The following is a 17,654-nucleotide window of genomic DNA, read 5'->3' as shown; positions in this document are numbered from 1 at the left end:
AGCTGCCTAAGCACTGCCCGGCTGGAGCCCACAACCCTCACCCCCTCTTGCACCCTGAACCCCCTGCCCCAGTTTAGAACCCACCCTGCACCCCTACCCGAACCCCAATCCCCTTCTGCACCCAAACTCCCTCCCAAAGCCCGCATCCCCTCATGCACCCCTACCCCTTACCCCAGCCCTGAGACCCCTCCCACACTGCAAACCCCTCAGCCCCAGCCTGGAGCCCTCTCCTGCACCCCAAACCCATCATTCTCAGCCCCACTCCAGAGCCCACACCCCCAGCTGGAGCCTGCACCCTCTCCCGCACCCCAACCCCCTGCCCCAGCTTGGAGCCCCCTCCCACACCCTGAACCCCTTATTTATGTCCCCACCCCAGAGCCTGCACCCTCCAGCTGGAGCCCTCCCCCTCTCCCGCACCCCAACCCCCTGCTCCAGCCCAGTGAAAGTGAGTGAGGGTGGGGGAGAGCGAGCGATGGAGGGAGGGGAGCTGGACTGAGTGGGGACATGGCCTCAGAGAAGGGGCAAGGGCGTGGCCTCAGGGGAAGAGGTGGGGCAGAGGGCGGGACAGGGGGCGGGACAAGAGTGTTCAGTTTTGTGCAATTAGAAAGTTGCCAACCCTACCTCCAGCCTCAGGCCCAACCCCATCTGCGGCCCCAGAGGGGGCATGGACAAGGGTAAAGGGGGACACGACCCTGAAATGTTTGGAGACTGCTGTTCTAAGAGATAAGAGTGCAGGCTCACCAATTCACTCTCTGCATTTTGTCACACTCAGGTGGATTTTTAAAAAGTTACCAAGTGACTGGAGGAGACCTACGCTTTGCTAAATAATGATGAAATCAGCCCCCCTTCTCCCCTCTGAATTCCAGCCTTTTACCTGGTGAAGCTAACTGGTCCATGTTCGTCTCAGAGTTTCTGATTATCTTAAAAGATTGCTACGGGGCAGAGTTAAGGTTGTTTGCCTTAACCGTAAGGTGGTAATGCCTTCACTGTACCTTCCATACTTTCAAATGTTTGCACTTATTTTATTCACCCATTTCCAAAGGTTCTTTTTTGTAAGTTTTTTTTTTTTTTTTTAAATTCTAAAATTATGGCTATGTACTCTGAACCTAAAAAAAGATTTTGCCTGGAAATAGTACTATGTGGAGAAATGGGCTGACTTGACCCATACATTTAATTAAAATAGTTGACATTCAACAGCTTCTTGAGATCTATTAAGTGATACCTTGTTAATCACACTGGGGTGGAGCTGGAAATGGAATTCTGTGTTTGTTTTCTGAAAGCCTACACAAGATGCCAGCTTGAAGCTCTGCTCCTTGGTAATGTTTTATCCGTTTGAAGTCTGACACCAAAAATCACATGGAAAGAATAACAAATATGCATTACAAAGAGCATGTTTTTTGGTGCACAGCCTTTTTCCTTGTGATAAGAATAATAGATTTTTTTTAAATCAGCAAATCAATGTGATAAGCAAAATATACTACAGCGTGCAGGTGAAGCTTTCCTAGTCCTCTTCTTTGGGGATGGAAGGTCATGCATTAGTGATGTAGTAGATCAGAGATAAGTTCATAAAATATTTACCTAAAATAGCATGTGGCCATCTGACTGTTCATTTATAAAATAATAGCTCTGAAGAATGAAGCACAAGCTACAGACCTTATTCAATTTCGTTGACTTTGCTTAGAGTCCATTAGATTAGGTTATGCATTGTGCTAAGGAAGATGCAGCATGTCAGCAGCACATAATGGAGCATGAAAGATAAATAATTATAGGGTCATTCACGAGAGCTGCTCCAAGTAAAGGTCTCTTAGCATTTCCATTACACATTCTTGTTTTGGTGCTTTAACCATGCAGCCGTAAAACTTCGATTTGGGCTGAGATTTGCTAAAGAACACCGCAATGCGGGAGCAAGTTTATTTTACCGGTTGACCCAGACTTTGGTTCGGAAAAGAGGCCAACTAAAAAGTCTCCAAACCCATCCTGACATAAGAAACTGTGAGTGTCATGGTTTTAGGATTAGAGGGCTGGGGCACATGCCTTATGAGGAGAGGCTGAGGGAACTGGGGTTATTTAGTCTGCAGAAGAAAAGAGTAAGGGGGGATTTAATAGCAGCCTTCACATACCTGAAGGGGGGGTTCCAAAGAGAATGGAGCTAGGTTGTGCTCAGTGGTGGCAGATGACAGAACAAGAAGCAATGGTCTCAAGTTGCAGTGGGGGAGGTCTAGGTTGGATATTAGGAAACACTATTTCACTAGGAGGGTGGTGAAGCACTGCAATGGGTTATCTAGGGAGGTGATGGAATCTCTATCCTTAGAGGTTTTTAAGGCTCGGCTTGACAAAGCCCTGGCTGGAATGATTTAGTTGGGGTTGGTCCTGCTTTGAGAAGGGAGTTGGACTAGATCAGGGGCAACCTTTCAGAAGTGGTGTGCCGAGTCTTCATTTATTCACTCTAATTTAAGGTTCCGTGTGCCAATAATACATTTTAATGTCTTTAGAAGGTCTCTTTCTATAAGTCTATAATATATAACTTAACTATTGTTGTATGTAAAGCAAATAAGGTTTTTCAAATGTTTAAGAAGCTTCATTTAGAATTAAATTAAAATGCAGAGCCCCTTGGACCGGTGGCCAGGACCTGGGCAGTGTGAATGCCACTGAAAATCAGCTCGTGTGCTGCCTTTGGCACGCGTGCCATAGGTTGCCTACCCCTGGACTAGATGATCTCCTGAGGTCTCTTCCAACCCTAATCGTCTATGATTCTTGTGTCAACAATCCAAATACTGAGGAGTAACCACATAGGCCTTGACAAGATCGTTGCAGTTGTGCTTCGCCATTACGGTCTTCTCTGTCAATAATCCACGGAGTCAGGAATCCAGAGAGAAAAGAATACATAGATAGTCATTGACGCAATCTGTCTGTTGAGTCAATGATACAGGCCCTAAGAGCAGATTTACACAATAGACCATAATAGCTGTGCAGGAGCTTTTCTTTATCTCCGTGGAAAAGCTGAAATAAAGTAACATCTTAGACAGACATTCCGAAGTTTTTGCTGCTGTTCTATCTTGTTTCTAAACTGATTCTATTTCAAATAAACACATAAATCCAATTAAACATAAAGATAGAACTGAAACCCAGCGGTGCCCCAAAAAGTCTGGATTTGCTCCTCAAATGGGTTTGAGTAGCCCACATCCACCTATGTGCCTCTGTTACAGCTAACAGCATCATTTCCCCTAACTTTACTCTTGGGAGAGGGACCAGAAAAAGTTGTTTGTTCTTTTTGTCTCTTGTTCAGCCTTGAGCTGCAATTACTATTGATGAAAGCAAGAGTTCAGCCTCACATCACTATAAAACTGAGAACTGCTGAAAACACGACCTAGTTGTATGTGGGTGGCAACTGAGCTTGCTGATTCTTGAGAAACTGTCTTATGGAAACTGTTTACAGCCTTCAGCAGTTCTGCATAATAAATGGAAAATTATCAAAATGTAGGCCCCTCTCAAAGTTCCTGAGCCTTCCCACACCGACCCACACACAGGCAGAAATTTTCAACTGGCTGTAGTAAGGGGGCATAAATTATTATTGATTTGTATTACTGTAGCACCTAGGAGCCCCAGTCATGGACCAGGACTCCACGGTGCTAGGCGCTGTACAAACTCAGAGCCCAAAGAGCTGACAGTCTAAGAATGAGGCAGGAGACAACAGATGGATACACACAGACCAACAAGGGAGCACATGGAAACAATGGGACAACCGTGGTCAGTACGCTAGGCAGTAGTCTCAGCACACCAGCAGCTTAACTTTTGTCAAGTTTTTTGTAGGTATCACGGCAAAGGAGGATGTGAAGGAGGATAATGAGGCAGCTCTGTGGATATTTACTGGGAGCTCTTCCTAAGCATGAAGGGCAGCATGAGAGAAACCACAAAGGTGCTGGTGTGAAAATGTATCCAGTGGGCGATGGAGACTGGTCAGAGGCCAGGGTTGACAACTTGATAGTGAGTGAGAGACGATAGCTAGGATGGGGATAGGCTGAGAAGGGCCTAAACAGTGAAGATAAGTTACTTATGTTTGATGCGATGGAGAAGGGGGAACCAGTGGAGGGATGCAAAGTGAGATGGGAACCAATGGAGGGATGGAAAGCGAGACATGGTTTGGTCAAAGCAACGTGCTAGGAAACTGATCCATTTTGGATGGATACGAGTGAAGCAAGATGGAATTTGAATAGAGGATGTTGCAGATGATGAGAGCCTGGATGAGACTTATAGCTGCATGGATGGATCAGAAAGACTGTATCTTAGAAATGTTACGTGGAAAGAATTTGCAAGATTTAGACACAGTCTGGATGGGAGGACCTAGAGACAGGGTGGAAATGAAGATGACACCAAGGGTACAAGCCTGAGTGCCAGGGAGATTGAGAGTGTTGTCCATAGTAATTGAGGATTGGGGAGGGGGATTAGGAGCTCTGTTTATGCCATGTTGAAAGACTTCAGTTGCCTTCAATGCCTTTGACTAAGGTACCAATTTCTTAAAATAAAATAAAAGATGCAGATTAAAAATAAGATGCACATAAGGGCTGAACTCATACCATTGGGACATATTCTCTCTTCAATCTTTGCTCAGACCTCACATTGACGTGAAGGGGAATTCTACAGGCAGAGCAAGGGGGCAAAATAGCACATTATGTCCTTGCATTGCAAACATCTTCGAACAGTGGGTGCCACCCAGGAGCTTTCAAGATACCAAGATATAAAGTGGTCACTTGAGGTGTCCAGAGGTGTAAGGAAGCTGTAAAGCACTGGCTCTTCATCCAGCCATTTGAGCAGGCAAGAAATTCATCTAGCCCATTTACAATAAAGCTTCCTTTAGCTGGGCCAACCTTTGATGAAATGCAGAGGGGTAGGAAAGGGAGATTATATGCAAAGGAATTCTAGAGAGGAGCCAGTGTTTTGGTTCATTGGCAGATCTGAAAAATCAACAAAAGAGTTTGGGTCAGGTCAACCTAAACCAACATTTTTTGGAATTTTCAGCAAATTGAAAACATTTTATTTCAGGTCGAATTAAAAGTTTTGTTTAGATTTCAGGCATTTTTCATAAAAGGAAAGGGACAAGTACTGGTGTCATAAAACCAAGCAAGAGGAGAGTGTGGTGGGGCCCCTCTATACCCAATAGCCCAGCGGTTTGGGCACTCACCTGGGATGTGGAAGACCCACGTTTAAATTTCTGTTCTGGGGCAGGGACTGGAACTCAGGTCACCCCCCTGCCAGGTGAGTGTCTTAACCAGGTGGATGCTCTAATCACTGGGCTACTGAGTGTAAGGGGGGGCACCACCACTACCGCCTCCTCCTCCATTTGGTAAATGGTCCCTAGCACCCCTAGCGAATCTAGCCTGAAAAAGTTAAATGTTTCATTTGGACAGTTTTCATTGTGTCCTGAATGGTCTTTGAGTTTTTGTTTTGTTTTGTATCTATCTTTGTCTTGATGATGGTATTTTTCTTATTTTTTTTTAAAAGCATCTCAATTTAATGTCCCATGGGAAATCTGCCACCCTGCCACAGACCAGCTGGAAAACTGTCTCAGAACTGAGAGTGGGGAAAATGAATTTGAATCAAGGCTTCTTCCTTCAGCCCCAAAACATTTTCCTTGGAGGGCTCCCCTGAAAGTACTGGCCAGGCAGACCATTCCTGTTTAACATGCAATATCTGGCCAGATAACATCCCAAAGTAATATGGCTACACAGTGACTGTTACATTCCTCAACAATCTTGCATTCCTTTCCCTTGCATTGCATTTTCCAGTTAGAGATAAGCAAGTTGCAGAACACCAAGAAAAAGAAAATTTGCTGTCGAAGGAGGTTGAGTTTCACTGGAGATACAGGAATTGGACACCACCAAGTCTCTTGAAACATCTCTTTTGCTCAGACATTAACTCACTGGATTTTTCAAGATATACAGTGAAATCCATTTGTGCCTCTTGGGTCAGATTCCAGCTATTTTTCTCTGCATCACAATACTCTGGTTTAGTTTTCTTTTTCAATGTCACTTTTTTTGTAGGTCTCCTACCCCCAAACTACAGATAGGAAGAGAAAAGTTCATTGAAATAGTGAATGATTTGTTAAACCGTTACATGTTAAAACAAGATACACCCAGCATTTTAGGAAATACACACAAAAAGGGGTTGCATTGTGTGAATTATTTTCCTATTTGAAACACAGAATCTCTCTCAAATGGCTTTAAAACCCATATTGTGGTAATGTATCCAGTTTGTTCCATTAACTACTCACAGAATCAACTGGAGAACTGCTGTTATTAATTTCAATGGAAAGCTAAAATGTGGTTCATTTTCTGTAATTGCAGGCCCATAGCCTAAAGAGCCAGCAAAAGCTTTTAATCTGAGGCATTTTTAGAAGGGTCTGATCAGAATTACATTTAACATCTTCATAAGGTGAGTAATTATGAAAGCCTCAATAACAAAGATAGTCAAAGAGCTGCACTCGGTATGATCTAAACTTCCTATAGTGTAACCAAATGGCTCTCTTACCCACCTATCCACCCACACATACATACAATTACATAGCACACGATCTGGAACATTCAGAAATATGGCTTTGTTCTGTTTTGGGATGAAGCGGTCTCCAGAAGATTATTAGCACATAACCTCAGCAGGCCTGGGAAATGCACCACCCTGAGGTAATTACTAGTGGAGAGATTTACCTGGGCCTATAGGTCATCCTAATGCTTTCACCCATCCTTCCTGCTGGGTCCTGTTACTCCCACATCAGTTGAGCTTTCTTACTTTCCACCTACTACTATCGTTATCCACCACTGCTTGGGCTGCAGAAGAAGCAAGGGTTCTCCAGGGAGAGCAAACATTGCTCCATAACCAGCCACAAGAGGGTGCTAACATATACTGCTTGGTGGCAGCACAGTTGCAGAGGCTGTGAATGTAGACTGAGCCAGGTTGTCACCCCACATCAACAAGACCCCTGAGGAGGTTCCTGAATAAAAGGTCTCCCACAAACAGCGAAGCTGTCGGGGGCGGGGGGGGGGGGGGGGAGGGGGCAGTACCATTCCAGGGTGTTAATTAAATAGCTACCTGCTCTGCTGGACGACACTGGGTTTTGATGTGTGCTGCAGCAAACCCTCCAAGGTCTGGTTTCTTGTACAAGTGTGTGCTTTGGACAGAAGAAAGGAAGAAGAAATCCTTGAAGTTAATATACAGTTTGGAAAGGGTGAGCTAAAGCAAACAGCACAATAGACAAAAGTTACAGGTTGTCTAAAGGCAATAAAATACATTAAATCATCCTAAAACAATGCTATTTGCATATATTAAATCAGATCGCTTCTTTAAAGTGTCATCCAGTAAAGGAATATAAGCGCAAGATTGCTAATAAATCTCACATGGCTGGAAATACACAAAGAATTTCTTACCTACTAATTCCTTTCTGTGGCCAGGTAACTCCAGTCTACACCAATGGGTAATCCCTTCGTCATATGTCAGGTGGGTGTATTGATCCTGCATCTCTGAGTCTCTGATTAGTGCTTCCCCAGGTAGGAGCTGTGCTGTGCTGGAGAGAGCAGGCAGTGGCCAGACTGAATGGGAAGAGAGCAAAGCTGAAGATACAGAAGGGTGGGGGCAAACCAGAGGAAGCACTTTTGACTCCGGGGGATTGGAACATGCAAATAAGCATCCTTGAAAAAGCCACGGCTACATAGTCCCCTGGACTGATGGGCCTCAGGGTCTCCACTTTGGATTTCTCTCACCTCACCTATTGGTTCAGCCATTTTTAGTTTAGTTCTGGGCAAAGGCCCTGGGGTTCTGCTAGGACAAACAACAGCCCGGAGTCATCTACTTGTAACCACAGCGACTTCTAGAGTCTTGATGAGAAGCAATTGCTGTAGGGTCCCTATGGCAGGCAAGATGGGAAAGCTCCTGGAGTGGAGGGTGGCTGGAGGAAAGGAGAGTTCTGAAGAATCCTTCCCTTCTAACCAGCAGGGCCCAAGTGTGCTGTGCGATTAAAGCCAATCACTGGAGAAAACCCACAACCCTCACTCCTTCAGCAGCTGGCAGGGAGGGAAGGCAAAGACTGACTAAAAGAAGTGCTGGGCTTGCTGGTGCCATGGAAGGAGAGGGGGAGGAATCTTTGACAGGAAACATTATCATGCCGGGCCCAGACTGGTTTTGCTGGCTAGGGGCGCTCTCAGTTTGAGAAATTAGATCTGGAAGAGGCTCTGAAGGAAGCGGACCCCTGACACACTCACCTATGCTGGGAAGAAGTGCCAGGGAAGGCTTCTTTCATTCCGAAATTCAACATCCCTGAAGAGACAGTCCTTTAAAAGCAACTGCTGTCAGCTTCATTTTACCAGAAATGTCCCCAAACCAAGGACAAAGCCAAAGGCCACTCACAGCCAGCGCTGAGCAGCCCCTGCTGCTTGTAGCTAGTTTAATGGCATCCTGTGGAATCATAGGACTGGAAGGGACCTCGAGAGGTCATCTAATCCAGTCCCCTGCACTCGTGGCAGGACTAAGTATTATCTAGACCATTCCTGAGAGGTGTTCTTTTGTAACTGGTGTTTGGGTTAGTAATGGCAGCTGGCCACGGGTGACTGTTGTACTGTTATAACATGTTTACAAGTAAAGCATTTTATATCATCAAGAAAGTGTATTGCTATCAGTGTCTCTCATCAGACAATCATGATTTGGAACAATAGAGCTAAACCCATGATCAGGAACAATTAGGAATTACTAAGCAACCAGAAGACCGACCCAACCACATGAGCAACCCCCATCAGGAACTCATTCAGCTGCATGTCTACTAATGTTATATGTGCCATCATGTGCCATCAATACCCTTCTGCCATGTACATTGGCCAAACTGGACAGTCCCAACGTAAAAGAATAAATGGACACAAATCGGACATCAGGAATGGTAACATACAAAAGCCATGGTAACATACAAAAGCCTTTGATCTTCCCGGACATTCTATAACAGATTTTAAAGTAGCCATACTTGAACAAAAAACCTTCAGAAACAGACTTCAAAGAGAAACAGCAGAACTAAAATTCATTTGCAAATTTAACACCATTAATTTGGGCTTGAATAGGGACTGGGAGTAGCTGGCTCACTACAAACGCAACTTTCCCTCTCCTGGAATTGACACCTCCTCATCTATTACTGGGAGTGGACTACATCCACCCTGATTGAATTGGCCCTGTCAACACTGGTTCTTCACTTGTGAGGTAACTCCCTTCTCTTCATGTGTCACTATAATAATGCCTGCATCTGTAATTTTCACTCCATGCATCTGAAGAAGTGGGTTTTTTACCCATGAAAGCTTATGCCCCAATAAATCTGTTAGTCCTTAAGGTGCTGCCGGACTCCTTGTTGTTTTTGGGGATACAGACTAACACGGCTACCCCCTGCTACTAAGCAACCATTATTCCTCTAGACAGTTAGGTAGAGCAATTCACACATCAATAACTTCCTTATATGAAGCCATACTGTGAATCATTGCTCACCCCACCGCCATTTCATAAGTCGTCATGTCATTCATAAGTATGTTGTACAGTAATCAAGCCCCCACCCTCCCCAAGCACTTAACCCCACCCAAATCAATTAGCTCCATTCTCCCCACCCCCAAACATAGCCATAGAGATATTATTTCCTCTCTTCCATTGGGCCATGGAAGTCCAAATGTAGGAGCATGAAGCATCCCTGACTTCTGTTGCCCTGGTGCATCCAGGTCCAGCAGTGGTAGATGCACTTTCTGGCTGCGGGTCTGATTCAGTGTCCCTTGATGTCATAGGTCCATTCAGGGTGGAAATGGCTGATCTCTTGCATCACAAAGATAGTGAAGAGTGCCACAAGCCACAGTAATGAGGACAGCATTGATAACGTTGCAATACAAATGGATCTGTAGAGACCTCCAATAGGATTTCCATCTACCAAAAGCCCATGCAGCAACCACTCTACGCTTGATGAGAGTGTAATTAAACTGTCTTTTGCCAGGGCCTCTAAAATCCAGGTACAATTTCATAAGCCAAAGCTGAAAAGGAGTACATGGGTCCCAGAATAACGGTGGGGACAGTAACTCCATTTATGACAATGTCATTTGGTGGGAATAGTGTCCATGAATGTAGACTCCCAATCAACGAAAAGCCCTGGCACCATGAACTTTCTGAGTGCAGCTCACGTTGATGTTCACAAATCGCCCTCTGTAATCCATGAGGGTCTGTATAACACTGGAGTAGTACCCTGGGCAGTTTATGTACTCATGTGCTCCTTGAGAAGGGCAAACTATGGGCACATGAGCCCCATCAATGGCTCTGGTGCAGTTTGGAAAACCCCATTCTCTCAAAGCCAACAATTACCTCAGGAATATCTTTTATGCCCAATACCCTCGGGTACACCACACACCTGATTGCCTCCAGGTCCGGTGTAACCACTAGGCGAACTAGGCATCCACCTAGGGCGCCAAGATTTGGGGGCATCAAAAAGCGGTGTCCAGTGTCATGGGAGTCAGCTGAGCAGGGCAGGGTGGGGAGCAAGACCTCCATAACAAACCCACCTCCACAGCGAGGGGCAGGACGGTCAGTGGGAGCCTGTGGTGGAGCAAGGAGGAAACAGCCGGCCGGGCTTGGCGACCAGCGCAGCCAAGGGACAGAGCTGTTGGGGGAGGCAGGACGCAGTCCTGAGCTCAGGTGAGCTTTGCCCTCCAATGCACTGTGCCTGGGGCCAGGTGCAGCCGCCTCCTGGGGCAAGGGAAAGTGAAACTAAACCCTGCAGCGCGACGGAGGGGAAAGGGCTGGCACAGATGCCGCTTCCAACCGACCCCCCTGGTGGCACTGTGCCAATGCGGGGGGCCGTCCCTGATCCCCAGGGAGATCCTCACCTGCTCCCTGGGAGAGCCCGGCTCTGCCCTCCTTGCCCCTGGGTCCCCCCCGGAGGACAAAGTTCTCAGAGCCTGGGAATGTTTAGAGACCCTGCAAGCTGGGGGCATTCTCAGCCTCCTCCTTACTCATAGGTTCTCCCGGGCCAGAAGGGACCGTTGTGATCATCTACTCTGACCCCCTTGTATTAATTCTAATGAACAATGCCACATTATGCAGTATTCATTTTTGAAGGGTTATAATAAATGATGCTCCGGAGGGAAAAGTGGGCGGGGGGGGGGGGGGGGGAGGCGGCGCAAGGTGGAATTTCCCCCAAGGCCCAAAATATCCTTGCACTGGCCCTGATTGCCTCAGAAATGTCTGCCACCACTTTTCACCTAGTCGACTCTGCAACACCAAACTGGTTGGCAATCAACCTGTAGCAGTCTGGGGTAGCCAGCTTCCTCAAGGCGATAGCAATCTGCTTCAGAACCAGCAAGGGTGCCCTCAGGCATGTCTTCAAGCTGGTTTGTCAGGGCAAGCGGCTCACAAAGCTCCAGAAACGTGTCTTTCTTCATGCAAAAGTTCTTCACTGCTGGTCATCTCAGGTCTGCAGGACTATGTGATTCCACCAGTCTATGCTTGTGGCCCTGCACCAGACACGCAGGTCTATGCAGGGGGCATCAGTGGGTATACTGTGTACTGAGCAGCATCAGCCAGTGCAAGTCTGCCATGCCTGGGTACATGTCCTCCTCTGCCGCCTCCTCCTGCTCCATCTAAAGTGCTCTCAGGTGCCTTTGGTGGGTCGGAAAATGCTGCCGTAACGTCCACCATTACCTCATGGAAGCTCTGCCCATTTTCTGACACAGGAGAGAAAGCGCAAGCAAGAGATCTTCTTGAAAAGGGGCCTCCTCCACGTTGCTCAGCAGGCTGGGTTGGTGGCTGTTCCTGTAACATGGAGGGTGGACAGTAAAGTTTTCCTACCAGAGCACTACCTTCAAAGGATGAGAGCAGCCACGTTTCGGGAGAGTGCTAGGGAGTCTGAGATATGGTTGGTTTGACTCAGGTCTGTGTGCTGCAGTGTGGCTGCCAGAAAACCAGGTTTGAGCCTGGGCTAGAAAATTCTTAACATAAGGTTAAGTATCAGTGTAGATGCTCAAGCCCTGGGTTCTCTAATGTGCATTAGCTGATGCGAGTCCCACTAACCCTGGGCTTACATTGCAATGTAGACATGCCAAGTATCTTGTGACTACCTGTCAGGTAGATAGTGCAAAGTTTTTGGTTCCGTGAGAGAGACCAGGGCCTAGGACAGAACTGGCAGGCAGTGCTCCACAGAGATTAGCAGAAGGCAGCCACCTAGGGAAGATTAGCAGCCAAATCTCCAGACTGGGACCAGCAGACATCCCTGCGAGAAGGGGGAGCTGCAGCAGGAGGAAAATCTGTGGGAGATTTTGCAAGGGAGGTGGTATGAAACCTGGGGAAAAGATCCAGAAAGACCTTGGGAAGCCTGGTGTGAGGGTGAAGGGTGAATACTGTTTTGTTTATAAACCAGTCCCCGCAGCGTGGGGCTGGAACAGCAGTCGTGCAGCGTGTGAATACCTGACAGGCAGAGGACAAGAAACGGGGCACAGCAGGGCACTCTCAGTGTGGACGAGGACATCCACCCTCTCACAGGCTACACTGCCTTCCAGTGATGGAAGAGTGGCCCATGCAGTTGGCAGCATATTATTTATGGAAGCAACAACTGGGTGGGACTTTTCCATTGGCCAATCCCTGAGGAAGGATGGGCTCCTGCCATGCTCTCTCAGGTTGAAATTGTTAAAGCATTAGCCACGTGTATAGTGCTCGGGGGGAAACCTTTGGGGAGCAGCTGCAGCAGGAGATCACCTGAGGGAGATGAAGGAGAGAGCAGAGCTGTAGCTGGGACTCTCACGGGCAAAAGGAAGTTAGCGAAAGGGGTGAGGGCACCATCATAGCCTCAGCTATTACTCGAGAGCTCTTGGAGACACTGGCCTGCCCTGGGTGGTGGGAAGCGTGAGCCCCGGGAGAGGCGCAGCACGTCTGCATCTACAGGAGGAGGAAGCACAGGTGTCCTTGCTGAGGATCTCCAGATAATCTTCTGGCTTTGCTGCTGCTCTTTGCCCATGCCAGTCCCTGTCAAAAGGGATCTGGTTATAAGTCTTCACTAAATAAAATGGTGACTACACGGCCCGGGCCCCAAGGCTCAGAGCAGGCTTGGGAGCTCTCAAAAGGAAATCGTATCTGAGCAAGTGGTTGAAGTCCTTATGTTGCTCTGCACTAGTGACATTCCAATGTCCCTCAGTGACACCCCTTCTTGGAAACCACGCTAAGTCCACCCTCCCAGAATTTTACTTAAAAAGGAAAAGGAGGTGGAGGGCAGGACTTCTGGACAGTTAAATACATTTAGTTATTTACCATTGTACTTGAATATCTTGCTTTTCATGTTAGCTTTCTCAATGGGAGGGAAAAGGGGAAGGAGATGGAGAGAATTAAAAAAGCCAGAGAACTTACAAGTGAGAATGGAGGATATTTGCTAGTTCCAATACAGGTAGGAGACAAGATTTTCAAACCTGGGTACATAGTGTCAAACTCCTAAATCTATGAATAAGGCACATAAGTAAGTGGCTTTTTCAAAAAAGTGCTGATCGTCAATGGGAGCTGCCTGGCTCTTTGGGAAATCAGGCCACTTAGTTAGATGTGTCCAGAGCAGTAAATAAATTACTACGATTTGAACGTGTATATTTATTTGTTTTCCCTAAAGCTAATTAAGTATTTTAGGGAAAAGTGTGAGAGTATCACACTTTTCACAGCAGATTTACTCAGTCCCAGCAAGCCTGGGGACAAATTAAGACCTGGATGGGGGTTCGGGATAGGCAGCAGGAGCCAGGGGTGATGGGGTTGGGGGGGGGGGCTGGAGGAGACAGTGGGGGGCCAGAGCCTGAAGTCCCATGACTGGAGGATGGGGATGGAGCCTGAAGGTGCACGGCCAGAGCCCAGGGCCAGCTCCTATGCAGCCAGAGCCCGAAGCCCTGTGGCCAGAGTCCACCACCCCAGGGTGAAGCCCAATCCTGAGCCGCACTGCCCCTGGGGAACTCACCAGCTGCCTGCTCCTCCAGCATTGTGCCCCAGGTGTCTTCAGTGGGGGGCAGGGCCCAACCCCCGCTTGCAGCCCCAGCAGCCAGCAGCAAGGCGGTGCATCCAGGAACAACAGGGAAGGGGAGGAGCCACTGCTCCACCCCCCACCACAGCCCAGTGGGCTGTGGCCGCAAGAAAAGTCCCTGGTGACCTCATGTGGCCACATTTGAGAAATGCTGGCCTAGAGGGGCCTTGGGAGCCTTTGCAGCACCCATTTCTTCAATCTTGGTGCAAGTTTTCTAACATTTTGACTGGCAAGTGTTGGCAAACACAAAATCCTGGTTGCAATTGTACAGATATTACAATGGCTGGAACACACTTCTCAAATATGTTTAACAGTAAAAGAAAACAAATGCTAGGCAGAGATGTAGAGAGGTAGAGAAGGACTGCTAGGCAGAGATGGCGTTCACCTTTCGAGGAGAGGAAAGACCCTATTCGGGCACAGACTGGCTAACCTAGTGAGGAGGGCTTTAAACTAGGTTCGACGGGGACAGGTGAGCAAAGCCCACAGGTAAGTGGGGAACATGGAGACCGGGGAGATGGGTCGGAAATGAGGGGGAGTGTGGGCTATATTGGCAGAGAGAAAGGAGAGTCAGGACAAAACTGGGAGGAAAGATCAAACCAGTATCTTAGATGCCTATATACAAATGCGAGAAGTATGGGGAATAAGCAGGAAGAACTGGAAGTGCTAATAAATAAATACAACTATGACATTGTTGGCATCACTGAAACTTGGTGGGATAATACACATGATTGGAATGTTGGTGTGGATGGGTACAGCTTGCTCAGGAAGGATAGACAGGGTAAAAAGGGAGGAGGTGTTGCCTTATATATTAAAAATGTACACACTTGGACTGAGGTGGAGATGGACATAGGAGACGGAAGTGTTGAGTCTCTGGGTTAGGCTAAAAGGGGCCCCATTAGGTTAGGCATTGACATGCAGAATGGTCATCCACTTCCCATGCTTGATACATTTAGTGAACCATTATTAAGCATGCCAGTGACCACAAATTTCCTGCAAACCCTTACTCACATGAGTAGTTCCATTGAAGTCATGTGAGGAAGGGTTAGCAGGTTTACATAACATACAATGCTTATACACAATTTACCTGTACCTGAATTTGCTACTAGGGGGGAAGCTGTTCTAGACTTGATTTTAACAAATAGGGAGGAACTCGTTGAGAATGTGAAAGTAGAAGGCAGCCTGGGTGAAAGTGATCATGAAATCATAGAGTTTGCAATTCTAAGGAAGGGTAGAAGGGAGAACAGCAAAATAGAGACAATGGATTTCAGGAAGGCAGATTTTGGGAAGCTCAGAGAGCTGATAGGTAAGGTCCCATGGGAATCAAGACTGAGGGGAAAAACAACCGAGGAGAGTTAGCAGTTTTTCAAAGGGACACTATTAAGGGCCCAAAAGCAAGCTATTCCGCTGGTTAGGAAAGATAGAAAATGTGGCAAAAGACCACCTTGGCTTAACCACGAGATCTTGCACGATCTAAAAAATAAAAAGGAGTCATATAAAAAATGGAAACTCGGACAGATTACAAAGGATGAATATAGGCAAACAACACAGGAATGCAGGGGCAAAATTAGAAAGGCAAAGGCACAAAATGAGCTCAAACTAGCTACGGGAATAAAAGGAAACAAGAAGACTTTTTATCAATACATTAGAAGCAAGAGGAAGACCAAAGACAGGGTAGGCCCACTGCTTAGTGAAGAGGGAGAAACAGTAACAGGAAACTTAGAAATGGCAGAGATACTTAATGACTTCTTTGTTTCGGTCTTCACCGAGAAGTCTGAAGGAATGCCTAACATAGTGAATACTAATGGGAAGGGGGTAGGTTTAGCGGATAAAATAAAAAAAGAACAAGTTAAAAATCACTTAGAAAAGTTAGATGCCTGCAAGTCACCCAGGCCTGATGAAATGCATCCTAGAATACTCAAGGAGCTAATAGAGGAGGTATCTGAGCCTCTAGCTATTATCTTTGGAAAGTCATGGGAGACGGGAGAGATTCCAGAAGACTGGAAAAGGGCAAATATAGTGCCCATCTATAAAAAGGGAAATAAAAACAACCCAGGAAACTACAGACCAGTTAGTTTAACTTCTGTGCCAGGGAAGATAATGGAGCAAGTAATTAAGGAAATCATCTGCAAACACTTGGAAGGTGGTAAGGTGATAGGGAACAGCCAGCATGGATTTGTGAAGAACAAATCATGTCAAACCAATTTGATAGCTTTCTTTGATAGGATAACGAGCCTTGTGGATAAGGGTGAAGCGGTGGATGTGGTATACCTAGACTTTAGTAAGGCATTTGATACGGTCTCGCATGATATTCTTATCGATAAACTAGGCAAATACAAATTAGATGGGGCTACTATAAGGTGGGTGCATAACTGGCTGGATAACCGTACTCAGAGAGTTGTTATTAATGGTTCCCAATCCTGCTGGAAAGGCGTAACTAGTGGGGTACAGCAGGGGTCTGTTTTGGGACCGGCTCTGTTCAATATCTTCATCAACGACTTAGATATTGGCATAGAAAGTACGCTTATTAAGTTTGCGGATGTTACCAAACTGGGAGGGATTGCAACTACTTTGGAGGACAGGGTCATAATTCAAAATGATCTGGACAAATTGGAGAAATGGTCTGAGTTAAACAGGATGAAGTTTAACAAAGACAAATGCAAAGTGCTCCACTTAGGAAGGAAAAATCAATTTCACACATACAGAATGGGAAAAGACTGTCTAGGAAGGAGTACGGCAGAAAGGGATCTAGGGGTTATAGTGGACCACAAGCTAAATATGAGTCAACAGTGTGATGCTGTTGCAAAAAAAGCAAACATGATTCTGGGATGTATTAACAGGTGTGTTGTGAGCAAGACACGAGAAGTCATTCTTCCGCTCTACTCTGCTCTGGTTAGGCCTCAGCTGGAGTATTGTGTCCAGTTCTGGGCGCCGCATTTTAAAAAAGATGTGGAGAAATTGGAAAGGGTCCAAAGAAGAGCAACAAGAATGATTAAAGGTCTTGAGAACATGACCTATGAAGGAAGGCTGAAAGAATTGGGTTTGTTTAGTTTGGAAAAGAGAAGACTGAGAGGGGACATGATAGCAGTTTTCAGGTATCTAAAAGGGTGTCATAAGGAGGAGGGAGAGAACTTGTTCACCTTAGCCTCTAAGGATAGAACCAGAAACAATGGGTTTAAACTGCAACAAGGGAGGTCTAGGTTGGACATTAGGAAAAAGTTCCTAACTGTCAGGGTGGTTAAACACTGGAACAAATTGCCTAGGGAGGTTGTGGAATCTCCGTCTCTGGAGATATTTAAGAGTAGGTTAGATAAATGTCTATCAGGGATGGTCTAGACAGTATTTGGTCCTGCCATGCGGGCAGGGGACTGGACTCGATGACCTCTCGAGGTCCCTTCCAATCCTATAATCTATGAATCTATCTCCAGTGGGGTATTATGAAGTGGGTATCTGGTCCTGAGCACCTAAAGCTTTTGTTGACTTCAGTGGGAGCTAAGGGCATTCTCTATTTGGCTGGATCAGGTCTCAACAGACAAAGGTGGATGATTCCAGAAGTGGAGTGAAAGCCACTGAAGGGCTGTTCTTAAGGGAATTGGGGTCATTTCCCCCTGTTTTTCAAAGC

Source organism: Malaclemys terrapin, chromosome 1, assembly GCF_027887155.1.
Source record: "Malaclemys terrapin pileata isolate rMalTer1 chromosome 1, rMalTer1.hap1, whole genome shotgun sequence".
Taxonomy (NCBI): domain Eukaryota; kingdom Metazoa; phylum Chordata; order Testudines; family Emydidae; genus Malaclemys; species Malaclemys terrapin.
Note: the sequence above shows the minus strand (reverse complement) of the source record.